Here is a 14279-nt window from a genome sequence, read left to right as displayed (position 1 = left end):
TCCATCCAACTATCCATCCATCCATCCATTATCCATCCACCTATTCATCCATCCATCCATCTGTTATCCATCCAACAATCCATCCATCCATCCATCCATCTAACATCCATCCATCCATCCACCCACCTATCCATCCATCCATCTGTCCCTCCGTCTTTCTTCCATCTATCCATCCATCCATCCATTCATCCGTCTGTCCACAAACATAGTTTAACCAAACAGAATCATAGGAATAAGTCATATTAAAGATTTTAGAGTTCCGTTCGTTAAGTCTTCTCATTTTATAGATAAGAAAACTGACATCTAGAGAGAGGAACTGACATTCTTCAAGTCTGTTTGTAGAGCTGAGGTTAAGACGGTCGGCTTCAGAATTTAAGTCCGCAGCTGTCTCCCTTAAGTAAAGAAAATACAACCTGAAATATGACTTGGTAATTGCCCAGTTGGGGCAATGTGGAATTCACGTAGCACACACCACAGTTCTGTCAGTCTCTGCTTTTCTGTGACAGTCCTAACGCTCATGAAAGTGTTTTTGTTGTTCCTTAATAGTCGCTGGCTCCCAGCAGGCTCCAAATTTCCTTCGCAGGGGGTTCAAAATGTCCCTGTTGAAATAACATTCTTCTCCCACTTTGTAGCACTGGGCTTCAGAATTTAATTTAGCAGTTGACCCTTGATATCAGTCTTCGATGTTTCTGGATTTCATTTCTCTCTCTTTCTCTTTTTTTGTGATATAGATGTCTCTCCTTTGAGACTCCAACTCAAGGTACCCATTTGTGGTGTGAACCAGCTGCTTCTTGGGAGCCCTGTTTGTGTTGGGCTGAATTTCCTGGGAAATATCTACTGATTTGAAAAGAAATTTCTTTCCTTATTCCTGGGCTTCTAGAAGTATGTCTTGGAGCTTTTGGGAGATGAATAATTGAATAATTGATACTGCTTTTGACAGTCTTTATTGTTATTTATTTCTTTTTTACTGAGGTGTAGTTGATGTACAGTATTATGTAAGTTTCAGGTATATAACATAATGATTCCCAATTTTTAAAGGTTATATTCCATTTATAGTTATTATAAAATGTTGGCTCTGTTCCTTGTTGGTCTTTAAATTGTTGTCAACTCAGAGAGGAAGGGCGACTCTTACTATATGAGAAGCTTTATTTTGAAACTGTGGACAAATGGTCTGGTGAATTGAATATTCCAGAGGACTCTATTTAAAACTAGCTTCTATGTTGTAATGTTGAGTGAAAAAAGCAAGATGCTGGGATATGCCTAGGATGCCACTTTCGTTAAAAGTAAGTAAACAAATTGGCACTTACCTCTGGGGAGTGAAAATGAGGGTAGTAATGACTTGAAGAGAAAACTTTCGACCTTTTAACTTTATATGTTTCTGTATTGTTTATTTTTCTCTTTTTGATTATAAGCACGTAATAAAGCAAACCCAGACTAAACAGAAAGCCTGGCTATATTTTAATAGGACTCACCCGGGTATGGGCAATAACCTTTCTATTGTCTTCTTAAGATAGTTTGCCATTTACCCAATGTAAAGTTTACATGTGTCTAGTATATAAGTTGTAACTTAGTAATTTTATATACAATTAATGTTGGTTGCTAGAAAATCATAATGGCAGACATAGTCAAACTTGCTCAGTATGGGCAGAAATTTAAACTTAAACTTCACTGTGAATTCTCCCTTCACCTTATTATTATTTTTACCAATATTTTTTGTTCTTTGCTGCACCACATGGCACGTGAGATCTTATTTCCCCGACCAGGGGCTGAACCCATGTCCCCTGCATTGGAGCAGAGTCTTAACCCACTGGACCTCCAGGGAAGTCCCTACCAATTGTTTCTTAATGAGGTTGATCATCTACTTGTATGCATGGCCCAAGCTGGTCATTTTTCAGGACTTCCGACAGAGATTCTAAAACTTCCTGGAGGTATTCTGCGAGCTGACTTGGGGCCATTATGTTTTCCCAGGTCTCCTTGACTGTGGTGCTCTCAGCTGCCTCGGACATGGAGAGTCACTCGATTTCACTGGCTTTCCCAGACCAGCATCGTGTTCTCTGATACCAGCCATCCTGCCTTCCCACCTCGTTCCCCTTAAATGAACTTCTTTCCTGTACTTGGCAGTTCATGTCCTCTGTCTTCATCTTTAGGGCATCCTCTGGTGTTCCTGATCTCAAATCAGGAAAAATAAATTGAGTCCCATTCCCTGTGGCTCCAAGCATTTGAAAAGGCAGGGAATATGTGGATTATTGTACAAGAAATAGATCAGTGTGTAATAGCCTAAAATGGAAAAAGAAACGTGACTGCTTATTCAGGCATTTGCGAAATGATGCAGGCTGCCTCTCCCAACTGTCTTTTATAAAAACAATTTCCGGAAATGTGTGGACTAGGTAAATGATATGTTACTGATACAAAGCACAACCGTGATTATACTAGCAGAAGATTATGTTTCCTCTGTTTTACAGTCTGTGTGAATTCCTTTCAAGTTATTAGGTTGAACTGTATGAATTGCCAAATTGAGCTACCAAAAGGGCAGTTTCATCCAATTCAACCTAAGAGAGCTTATTTGCTGAGTTGTAAGACATGGGAAATACGTGTCTGCATAAGGAAAGAACATGAGAGGGACGTGCTTTAAGGAAACTGGGCATCCTTTTTTTATTTGAACCTGTCTCTAATGGTTAGTATTCACTTAGTTGACACTTTGTTGTTGCCTCACTAGCTTTCAGAAAGTATATAGAGCAAAATTGGTTGCCTAGCAACATGTTCCAGCCCAGGAGGGTTGGAGAATGGGTCAGTGATGAGCAATTATGTACAATCAAGTTTAAAAATGCATAGCAGCCTGCTCTATCCATGCTCTGACCACCAGGAAGCATCAGCATTCTGCTGGCTTGGGTTTATGGCTGTTGTATGTGAAGTTATTGCAGTTGTGGTCTGGATCTCATGGTTGCAATTCAGAAAAATTTTGCGCTGGACCAAAGTAGGCTTCTGGTGCCCCTCTGTACATTGGTCCATTTTGCAGAAGCATCTGACATCCATCATTTGGTTGGCTGCCTATCTGGACACTCATCCCTTTGAAAAGTGAAAAGAGAAAATGAAGAATTTGCTTAATTGTGATTGTTTTCATCTCAGCAAATTGGCCTCTCTCAGTGAATCTGTATTTTGCCAAAGAACAAGTACACACAAAATGAGGGACAACGGTCCCCTTACTCAACCCAAATCATTTTTTCAAGAATCACGAATGCTGGGCAGACATTCTCTCTGGAATGGCCCAAGCCCTGAATCATTTCTCCTCCTTCCGTTCCAGCAAAACAGAAGACACATTTCGCATCATCCCGTCCTTACTTAATCTTTCTGTCAGCACCAGTATCAATGGTGTACATCCTGAAAGCAGCAGGAAAGCTAGGAGGCATTTTTATAATGCTGGCAAAGCTAATAGAGCACATTTCATTGTTAAGAATCATTGAGTTTAATTGGCAAATCAATTTTTAGGTCCTTTCCATTTGTATTTTGTTTAATCAACAAAAATAAATCGCCGTGCCAACCTTGAAAGCTCCAAGTCGGAGAACAGTGGCAAATATTTTGTTCGTCCTGCCAAAAGTGCTTTCCAACAGCAATGTCTTAATTGAAGATGATTTATATTCAGAAGCGTTTTATCATTTGTCTGAAGAAGGAAAAAGCTGCGTAAGCAAGTAGTATGCAATCGTTTTTGGCATTGTTTCTGACATTTATCTACACTCTATCCTTCAGATGTTTATAGAAAAGCGACCTTCCCTAGCCCTTCTTGCTAATGATTCAGGCTCCATGTCCTGATGCAGCTGTCAATTAGCCCCTGTAACCTTTGGTGAGAGGTTTTCGCTGAGGAGGACTTCCAAAACCTAGGCTTTCTCCCCTTTTCTGCAGGGTTTTACTGACCCTGAATCCTGATCTCTGGGCCTTTGGTGGAAAATGGCTGGCATCTTAGTGCTGGAAGATGGGCATCCTGAGCGGGCCTGGGAAAAGTGGGCTGCTGTCTTGCTTTTCTGGTAGGAAAACCTCACTAGCCATGCCGACCGTAGCATTTTGGCTTTTTCTGCCTTCCTTGCACTCCAGGGAGGGGGGAGAGATGACAAGAAGTACCATTTATTTGATGCCTACACAGTGTGTTCTCATTTCTCATGACAGCCCTGAGAGGTGAGGGAGCTAAACCCCATGTATCTGGTGAGGAAGCTGAGGTTCAGAGAACATCAGTAACAGTCTGTACGTGGAGTGGCTGCCGTTGGCATCCTGTTCCATTTGTCTCCGGTCATCTTCCCATTTCACTGGTGCTGGGAAGTAGCAAAGAGCCCCCCTCTCCAAATCCCCAGTTTCACTGAAACATGCTTCCCCTCGCAGGGCTCCTGGGGGACAGGTACCATAGCGTGATGGTGGCTGACGCTCTGTGGGCTCTTGCTGTGTGCCTGGCATGTTTCCAAGAGCTTCATGTGTACCCTTAATTCGTGTAAACTTCATTCTCCTCTTAGCTACTTCCATCCTCATCTTACAGATCAGGAAACTGAGGCACGGAGTAGTTGGTGGACTGGTCCAAGGTCACATGGCTAATGGTTGGGGACCATTTGAGTCCAGGTAATCTGCCCCAGCATCTGTGATCTTAGGGGTTTACCTTCCATGGCATGTACCCTTGTTTGTTTGTCCTTCCCCTTGCCTCCAAAGCAGCGGGGAAGATGATGAAGCAAGAGGAAGGGAAAATAGTACAGTTTTATGGACAGTGGAGGCCATTGATTTACTTGCCTCAATTTTGGGCTCATTCATTGATCTTCAGCTGTACTGGGATGCCCTTCCTGCTGCCATCTCTCCATTTCCCATTGGTTCTCGTGCCTCTGCGAAAGCTCCGTCTTCCACGGGGCCCTCTCAGGTTAATGGGAGGCCAGTTGTTTTCCAGGGGTCACCAGGAAACCCACAGTGTGACCTGCACATTACTCAAGGTGCAAAAAAAAGGAACCTCAATAAACCCAGAACCAAACTCAGCAACTCCTAAACAAGGCCCTGTAAGTAACCAGTTCTAGGAAGCTCATGGGATGGTAAAAATCTAGCAACTACCTGAAATTCCGCACATTCTTTGGGAATTTACTAGGGCCCCACTCTCAGCACCTTCAGGTACCAGGGATCAAGTGATCCTCAGATCAAGTGAGGAACAAGGGAGAATTTTCACATTCCCTTGGGGTGGGAAGGCCTACAGCAGGTCAGATCATTTAATATAATGTTGAGGGTAATACCCACAGAGGACAATTTCTGATGCCACGCTCTGTTCAAAGCATTTTGCATATATGAATCATGAGCTGGATGCTGTTATTATCCCCATTTTACAGATGAGAAAATCTGCTCTGTGACATGTGCACGTATATTGTAATTTTAGGAAAGCGAAAATACAAAACACATCTCAGAATCAAGGATGTAGGTGGTATGTGGCTTGTGGGCTGGTGGTGCCAGCGTGTGGCTGCTCTTCAGAGCACAGCTGCCTCCTTATGAGATGGGCCCTGGCGACTAGCTGAGACGTGCAGGGCAATACCACAGCCGGCATTTATTGAGTTACTACTGTATGCCAGACACTAGTCTAAGAAGTTGACATGAATTTTTAAAATCCTCACAGAAGGATAGGTACTATGATTATGATTGTACCTGATTTATGGATGAGGAAACTGAGTCAGTGGGGTATCTAACTTGCCCAAGGCCACCCAGGCAGTACGTGGCAGGGCCAGGTGTCAGCTAAGGCCATCTGGCTCTGGGCTCTGCCTCTGAGGTAAGGCCCCTGGTATAGCCGGGAAAGGGACAGTGGCACAGGGTACGGACATATACAGGCTCCGTATGGGATGGATGTTCCGGTTCCTCTCAGGTGCCCTTGCCCTGGGGGCTCGTCACTCCCTTTTGGCATCCATCCTGGTGTGGAACTGGAGGTGGATTTTTTTTTTTTAATTTATTTGTTTAATTTATTTATTTTTGGCTGCATTGGATCTTCTTTGCGGTGCGTGGGCTTCTCATTGCGGTGGCTTCTCTTGTTGCAGAGCACAGGCTGTACGCATGTGGGCTTCAGTAGTTGCAGCACGTGGGCTCAGTAGTTGTGGCTCGTGGGCTCTAGAGCTCAGGCTCAGGAGTTGTGGCGCAGGGGCTTAGTTGCTCCGCGGCATGTGGGATCTTCCCGGACCAGGGCTTGAACCCGTGTCCCCTGCATTGGCAGGAGGATTCTTAACCACTGCGCCACCAGGGAAGGTTGATTTTTATCAGTCTTTTGTAGGCTTCTGTTTGTACCTGGGATCACCTCACAGTGAAGGAATTAGAGAAGAGCTCTGACATGAATCCTAAAACATCTGGAAAGGCATTTACTAGGTCTTAGAGGCACTTTCTCATTGACCCACACAACAGTCCTATGAAGTTCGTACTGAATGGTAAAGGGAGAAGCTGTATGTAGCCCAGAGAGGGTGAGCCACATATTCTCGGTCACACAGCAGGTGAGGGGTGGAGCTGGGCTCAGGCCACGTACACACATGTCTGTAAGGTAAGGGCTGACTCCACAGTGGGGATCGCCCCTGCCTCCAGATGGGGCCCCTGCCAGCAGCTCTGGGGCATTTCCTGTTGGGTCAGCTCTGCTAGTCTGCTGCTTTCCCTCCTCCTGCTTTGCTGCCTTCCACACTCTCCCTTGCCTCCATGCTCCAAGCTCTTCAGAACAACAGGATGAGATTCTCCTTAGCCCGGAACTGTTTTTGCTATTGCTTGTGCATCCGAGCACCTGGTGAGCTGATGAGCTTTCGAAATGTCACTTGAGTGTTGGGAGCGAGCCGTGAGTGATGAGCTGTGAGTGCCTTGCGGGAACATACCATCGCAGCTGCCTCCCTGGGGCGGGTGGTGGTGGGCCGAGGGGAGGCCATGGTTCCTCCTGCAGCACGGCCCCTCAGAGAGGGCAGGAGGCTGTGTTCCTGCTCCTGCAGCTGGCACGTAGTCCCCACTGTCAGCCTGGTCATTTTTCTTCTCCTGGGCACACGGTGACTGTTTCTGTGCTATGTTTCTCTTTTTTTAAAAAAATTTATCCATTTATTTTTGGCCGCGTTGGGTCTCCGTTGCTGCGCGCGGGCTTTCTCTAGTTGTGGCGAGCGGGAGCTACTCTTCATTGCGGTGCGTGGGCTTCTCACTGCGGTGGCTTCTCTTGTTGCGGAGCATGGGCTTTAGGCACGCAGGCTTCAGTAGTTGTGGCACGTGAGCTCAGTAGTTGTGGCTCACGTGCTCTAGAACGCAGGCGCAGTAGCTGTGGTGCACGGGCTTAGTTGCTCCGTGGCATGTGGGATCTTCCCGGACCAAGGCTCGAACCCGTGTCCCCTACATTGGCAGGCAGATTCTTATCCACGGCGCCACCAGGGAAGTCCCCTGTGCTGTGTTTCTCTTACAGTGCTGGCTCTCCATTTATGGGTTAACTTTTGAGAATACAATTAAATTTTTGACCTTTTTCTTTCTGGATTTCTCTTTTCAGAAAAATGCACATGTATACAAAGTTCCGCATATCAATCCTGGATTTTCATGGGAACCCTTACCCTCAGGGCCTCCTTGAACACATCTCGTTCCCCATACACATACCAGGAAATCTAGCTTAAATTGGGTCCCTAGGGCTTCTCTGGTGGCACAGTGGTTGAGAGTCCGCCTGCCGATGCAGGGGACACGGGTTCGTGCCCGGTCCGGGAAGATCCCGCATGCCGCGGGGCGGCTGGGCCCGTGAGCCATGGCCGCTGAGCCTGCGTGTCCGGAGCCATGGCCGCTGAGCCTGCGCGACCGGAGCCTGTGCTCCGCGACGGGAGAGGCCACAACAGTGAGAGGCCCACGTACCGCCAAAAAAAAAAAAAAAAAATTGGGTCCCCTACTAACCACCACCAATTGAGGGTAAATATGGAAAATTAAAGTTTTGATTCTCTGCCCCTCTTCTTTTTCCATTGCTGTCAGTCAGAAGCTGGGCAGGAAAGTATAAGGCACAGTCAAAGAGGTGACAGAAGAAAGTTCAATAAAGGTGTGTCATGGGGTTGAGAAACAGAAAGGGGGAGTGAGGTACACTGGGGCGATAGGAGGAAACCCCTCTGACTTTGTCCATTCAGACTGTTATAACAGAATAAATGCTATAAATTTCTCATAGTTCTGGAGGCTGGGAAGTCCAAGATCAAGGCACTGGAGGATTCGGTGTCTGCTTCTCGGTTTATAGATGACTGTCACATGACAGAAGGGGGGAGGGAGCTCTCTGGGGTCTCTTTCATAAGGGCGCTAATCCCACTTATGAGTTCTCCACCCTCATGACCTAATCAACTCCCAAAGGCCTCTCCTCCTATTACAATCACATTGGGGATTAGGTTTCAATGTATGAATTTTGAGGGGATATAGTCTATGGCACCCTCCAACCCCTAGAAGTAAGGATAGAGGGAGAGGATCACCTGAGAGAAACTGACCTGTGATGGAGAGACCCCCAGGTGACCCTGCAGGGAGGAAGCAGGGGCATGCATGCTCCTTCCTTCCTTCCCCTCCTCCTACTCTCCTGGCTTCTACTGGTACCTAAGGGGCCAGAGGGCAAGGGAGCCTGGTTGATGCAGGTCATAGAGGTCAGCCTCCCAGGGCACATGTCCCAGTGGTGAGAAGTAATCTAAAGGGCAACCAGAGAATATTTAGTACATCGCCCTTTAGATTCTTAAATAACTTGTATCCTGTGGATGGTACTTTTAAGAGCGCAGGAAGCAGCTCTGTCATCTGGAAATGCTCTCCCTGGGTACTGGGCATCATGGGAAATTGCTTAGCTTGTGCTATGGAGGTTTTGTAATCCTGTTAGTGATTGGAAACTTCCTGTTCTTTTCGGATGCTTTTAAATCCAGTCTTTTACTTTTTTTTTCTATTTTATTTGTATGCCTGTTATTATAAGGTCACTTTAAAAGGCTTCATTATACCTGATGATGATGAACCAGTCTGCTTCAGTATTACAGGGGGTTGTATGTCAATCTCTCATGTGGCATTGTGTTCAAGGGTAGTTTCCCCCTGTCTTATGACAGCTTGATGTTTAGAAATGAGCATTTCTGGAGTTTGGAGACAGAGAAATTATGTCAGGAAGCACTTGAGAAATTAAAACGTGTTATGCAGTGCAAGGTTTTACGAGGCAGCGGGGGTGACTGACGTCACCGAGGTTGGATCTGGGAGTCGGGAATCTGTTACTGGCACCAGCTCATACTTGCTCTGTGACTTTGGGCACCACCTCTAGGCATTTCTATTTGTAAGGTGGAGTTAACGCTACAAACAAAGACTCTCTCCTTAAGCAGACTTCAGTCGGGTTCCTCTGAGTCCTGTTTTTGTCTAGATCTGGACCTTGGCTCCTGTCCTGTCTTTGGCCTGCCTAGCCCAATTTTAGCAAGAATCCTGCTAAGTCAGTTCAGAGAGAATCACCCGCTCTTGATATGTGATCACCCTCGATATCTGATCACCCTAGGCTACCTTCAGCAAAAATCCCATTGCTTGTTTGTTAATAAGAAGCCCCCTACCCTGCTGTCTCCTCTGAGTAATTTTCTGTCCACTGACTGCCTCACTTCGCTTGATTGCTGTAAATCCTCAGGTGTCTTTGCTGTATTCAGAGTTGAGCCCCATCTCTCTCCTATTTTGCAATAGCCCTAAAAAAAGTCTTTCTTACCATTTTAATAAGCATCAGAATAATTTTTTCTTTAACTTTACCCACCAGAAAACCTTGGAATTGTTCAGGATCCTCAAGGACCACCGATCCAACCCCACCCAATGTCGAGAGTGATGTGGAGGTCACTGTGAGGTGTCTAGTAACTCAGGGCAGCGAATGAGGACCCCATTCACTCCCTTGGGGGCTGGTTCTCATTGTAGAGAAGCTCTGTCTCTGTTTCAAGCTCAAAATCTGCCTCCACGTATACTCACTGATCTAAATTCTGCCTTTCCTCAAAACCTGTTCTTCCTTTATTTAAGTGAATAATTTAGCTTCTTAAATTGTAGCCATCTTAATGAAGATAATTTTAAGCTGTGTCTTTTCTTTTTTTTAAATTTATTTACTTATTTTATATTTATTTTTGGCTGTGTTGGGTCTTCGTTGCTGCACGCAGGCTTTCTCTAGTTGCGGTGAGCGGGCTTCTCATTGCAGTGGCTTCTCGTTGTGGAGCACAGGCTCTAGGCACGCGGGCTTCAGTGGTTGTGGCACACGGGCTTCAGTAGTTGTGGCATGTGGGCTCAGTAATTGTGTGGCACATGGGCTTAGTTGTTCCACGGCATGTGGAATCTTCCCGGACCAGGGCTCGAACCCGTGTCCCCTGCATTGGCAGGCGGATTCCTAACGACTGCACCACCAGGGAAGCCCCTAAGCTGTGTCTTTATTGCCTTTCTTGCTTTCAACAGGACTCTGAGCCTGGTTGAACCTATGTTTCCCACTCTGGGAAGATGCATAAGGGTGATGCCTCGGAGGTCTTCTCTCTGTGGACCGTGTCTTTATTTCCTGAACTCTTGGGTTGCCCTGTTCCTCTGCTTCTAATTCTAAGTCCTTTATTTCTTTCCTCTTTTAGCTCTTGCTGATGCCTTGTTTGATACAAGTTTATAAATGATGTGCTTCTTTTCCTTTCATGAAGTAAAGTGCATGGGATTTGTGAAAGCTGTTTGCCACTTACAAGTCTTTTCTTTTTTTAAATTTTCAGATTGATGGCTATTTTCCAGATGTTCACATTATCAGAAGCCTGACCTCCACACGGTATGTATGCTCTGAAGGACCTTTTAGGTCCATCAAGAGTATATAAATACATTAACTTTTTAATTTACTTGTTTATCATTTAGCCCTAAATCTGTCCTTGGTGTTTGTTGAGTTTCACCCCCTATTCTTTCACCTCATTCATGGGTATATTTGAAAAGCAGTGACTTCTACAGGATCAAAACAACCAAAGTTATTTTCTTGAAGAAAGAATTTTAGGATGAAGATTTAAAAAGAAAATCAGATTTACTTATAAATATTTCAATATGGCTCTGAAAAGATAGGGATTCATTTTGTTAAAACATCAACAGAATACTATTATCACACGTAAGAAATGAACAATAATTCATTTCTTAATATCACTGAATATTCATGTTCAGATTTCTTTGATTGTCGAAGAAATATTTTTTCACAGTTAGTTAAAAATACCTCAGAGTAATCAAAGGATTTAAACAAAGTCCACACATTGCATTTGGTTAATATGTCTCTTAAGTCTCTTTATTTATTTATTTAATAACTTTATTTTATTTTATCTCTATTTTTGGCTGCATTGGGTCTTCTTTGCTGCACGTGGGCTTTCTCTAGTTGCAGCGAGCAGGGGCTACTCTTTGTTGTGGTGCACGGGCTTCTCATTGCGGTGGCTTCTCTTGTTGCAGAGCACGGGCTCTAGGCGCACAGGCTTCAGTAGTTGTGGCATGTGGGCTCAGTAGTTGTGGCTCACAGGCTCTAGCGCTCAGGCTCAGTAGTTGTGGCTCACGGGCTTAGTTGCTCCGTGGCATGTGGGATCTTCCCGGACCAGGGTTTGAACCCATGTCTCCTGCATTGGCAGGTGGATTCTTAACCACTGAGCCACCGGGGAAGCCCCTAAGTCTCTTTTAATATGCAGGTTTCCTGTCCCTCTCTTGTTCTGTCTTTTTTTTTTAATTAAAAAACATTCTAAAAATTTTTTAAAATGGCATACTTTTAAACTTATTTACTTAAAAAAATCTTAAATTTAGTTTTGGCTGTGCCACAGGGCATGCGGGATCTTCCCTGACCAGGGATTGAACCCGTGCCCCCTGCATTGGGAGCATGGAGTCTTAACTGCTAGACCACCAGGGAAGTCCTCTTGTTCTGTGTTGTGATATATTTGGTCAAGAAGCTGGATCTTTTGGATATTTTGAATCTCTTGGATCGGGATCTGTGTGTTTCCCCACAATGTAGATTTTGTTGCCAACATTCTGGTGTTGTCATTTAATGTGGGTTTTTTTTTTATAATAAAGGTTTTAAAAAAATTTTTTTTATTTTTGGCTGAGTTGGGTCTTCGTTGCTGTGTGCGGGCTTCTCATTGCAGTGGCTCCTCTTGTGGAGCACGGGCTCTAGGTGCGCAGGCTCAGTAGTTGTGGCACGCGGGCCCTAGAGCATGCGGGCTTCAGTAGTTGCAGGGCGTGACCTTAGTAGTTGTGGTGCGCAGGCTCAGTAGTTGTGGCGCACGGGCTTAGCTGCTCTGCGGCATGTGGGATCTTCCTGGACCAGGGATCGAACCCGTGTCCTCTGCATTGGCAGGGGGATTCTTAACCACTGCACCACCAGGGAAGTCCTAATGTGTTTCTTTGTCCCCAAAATGTCCTATAAACTAAAGTCTTGATCAGATTTAGGTTCAAATTTGGGGACAAGAATATTTCATACATGATAGTGTAACTTCCGTCAGGTGGCATATTCTGAGTGTCACCCAGTTCAGAAGACCAGCCACATGGTAAAGTAGAAGCTGTTTCTGTGAGGGAGAAACACTTGTAGCTTGAGAACAAAGGTTGCTGCGAGCTAATTCCTACCTCCTGTATCTAGTCTTGATTTTCATCTTGGAAGAATACTCTTGGGTATGAAGGGCTATGCTCCATGTCTTGGTGGGTAGTTTCAGATCTACCAGCTTGCTTTGCTTATTCCTGCCATTTCTTACAACAGTCTCCTAAGTGTGCTCTGCCTCACCCCTCCTAACTAGGACACTGTGGACTAGAACTGGGGTAGGCGACTTACAGCCCACGGTTCTGTTTTTATAAATAAATTTTTATTGGAACACAGCCACGCCTGTTTTTTTACGTATTGTCGGTCTTTGCTTTAATTGCTACAGTAGCAGAGTTGAGTAATGGCCTGAACAAAGCCTGAAATATTTACTATTTGGCCCTTTACAAAAAGAAAGTTTGCTGACCTCTGGTCTGGAAGGTAAGCAGAGGATGAATAAGGCTTTAGCGTATGGAGCAAACAAAAATATTTTCTCATCACTGAAATGCCACTCAACCTGAGTACCTGTGAATGTGAAATTCTGTGGCTCACAAATTGTGCCTTAAACCATTAAGATAATTTTGTTTTTCTTTGTTCATTTTTCTACCCATTAGATGACATCATCCTTCTACTTGCTTGGAAATACAATTCAACATGGGTGGGTTCACATTTAATAATGGTGACATTTTACTGGGCAGATAACTGACTTAGTAATCTCCAGATTCAGCATTTGAGTCCTGACTTGCTATACCCTCTTCCTTAGATAGTATAAAGCTTTCTCTTCCACCAGTGTGCTCCTGTGTGGTTTGTTTTCGCCTTTGTATGATGAAGAATTCTCCATCCTTTCAATGAATGTCTCATGCTAAGGGTTTTCAAAATAAGTAGACTTGCATTTTTTTCTCCTAAATGGAACTCAGCTAATTTTATCGAAACTATTCCTTTTGTCTTTTGTCTATATTGTATGCTACATTATTATGGATGGCTTTGGAATTCTTCATGTAAAAAAAAAATTGAAATACAGTTAAAATATACATGACTTTTTTTTCTTAATTGCATCTTAATGTACTAAAAACTAGAGTGTAATTATTAAAAATGATAGAAGGAAAGAATTAAAACAATAAAATTGCTTAGAAAACCTCCTGTTTCATAATGCATTTGGAAATAATTGGTATCATAATGTGTAATTCACAATCTTTCTTTGAAGTATGAAGCTTAAGCTTGGGTGGGCAGGGGACCTCTTAGGATGTGGTGATGTCTGAATTAGTTCCTTCAGTAGCACTTCTGAATCTGTACACAGATTGTAGCCTCTTGCTACCTGCCTTGTTGTGTGTTTTTGTTTGTTTGTTTTTTTGTGATAGAGAGAGGTACTTCCTAGAGGAAGGGCTAGGACAGAGGGTCCTCTAATGCTTTACCAGACACCTCCTACTGCCCTGTTGATTAGGGAAGGGAGGAGGAGAGAAACTGCTTAATATAGGCTGTGGCTTTCGCTCAGGCCACAGGGTAGTTTCCTGGGCAGTTGACGTAGACCAAGCAGAGGACCTTTTTGCCCAGGTGTCAGGTAAGCCTGGGGCTTATGCTTCAAACAGGCTGAGAAGCCTCCTGGGCTTATTTTCTAGACTCATCCCCTCATCTGGCCCTGAGGATCTTATTGCTGAGATGGCCAGAGTTGATGAATCCAAGAAGCAGCACCATCAGCAAAAAGAGGGAAAGGGATTGGACTCCCAGGCTTGGAGTCTGAGCCTCAGTTTGCCTATGGCCCGGGCATTTGTCTCCCCGAGCATTGGGA

At 44.6% G+C, this 14279-nt stretch overlaps 1 protein-coding gene across 7 annotated transcripts in view; it reads left to right on the top strand.

Annotated features, from left to right (window-relative positions):
• The window catches only part of TIAM1 (TIAM Rac1 associated GEF 1), a 504950-nt gene that overhangs the window by 179646 nt on the left and 311025 nt on the right, over positions 1 to 14279 (top strand). For all 7 annotated transcript variants that reach the window (XM_073804434.1, XM_073804432.1, XM_073804433.1 and 4 more), the window contains one exon: positions 10686 to 10738. The gene's annotated coding sequence lies outside the window, so the exon portion shown is untranslated. The remainder of the gene's footprint in view (positions 1 to 10685; positions 10739 to 14279) is intronic.

Source organism: Tursiops truncatus, chromosome 4 (genome assembly GCF_011762595.2).
Source record: "Tursiops truncatus isolate mTurTru1 chromosome 4, mTurTru1.mat.Y, whole genome shotgun sequence".
In the NCBI taxonomy this organism is placed as follows: domain Eukaryota; kingdom Metazoa; phylum Chordata; class Mammalia; order Artiodactyla; family Delphinidae; genus Tursiops; species Tursiops truncatus.
This window is presented reverse-complemented; position numbering and strand designations above follow the sequence as displayed.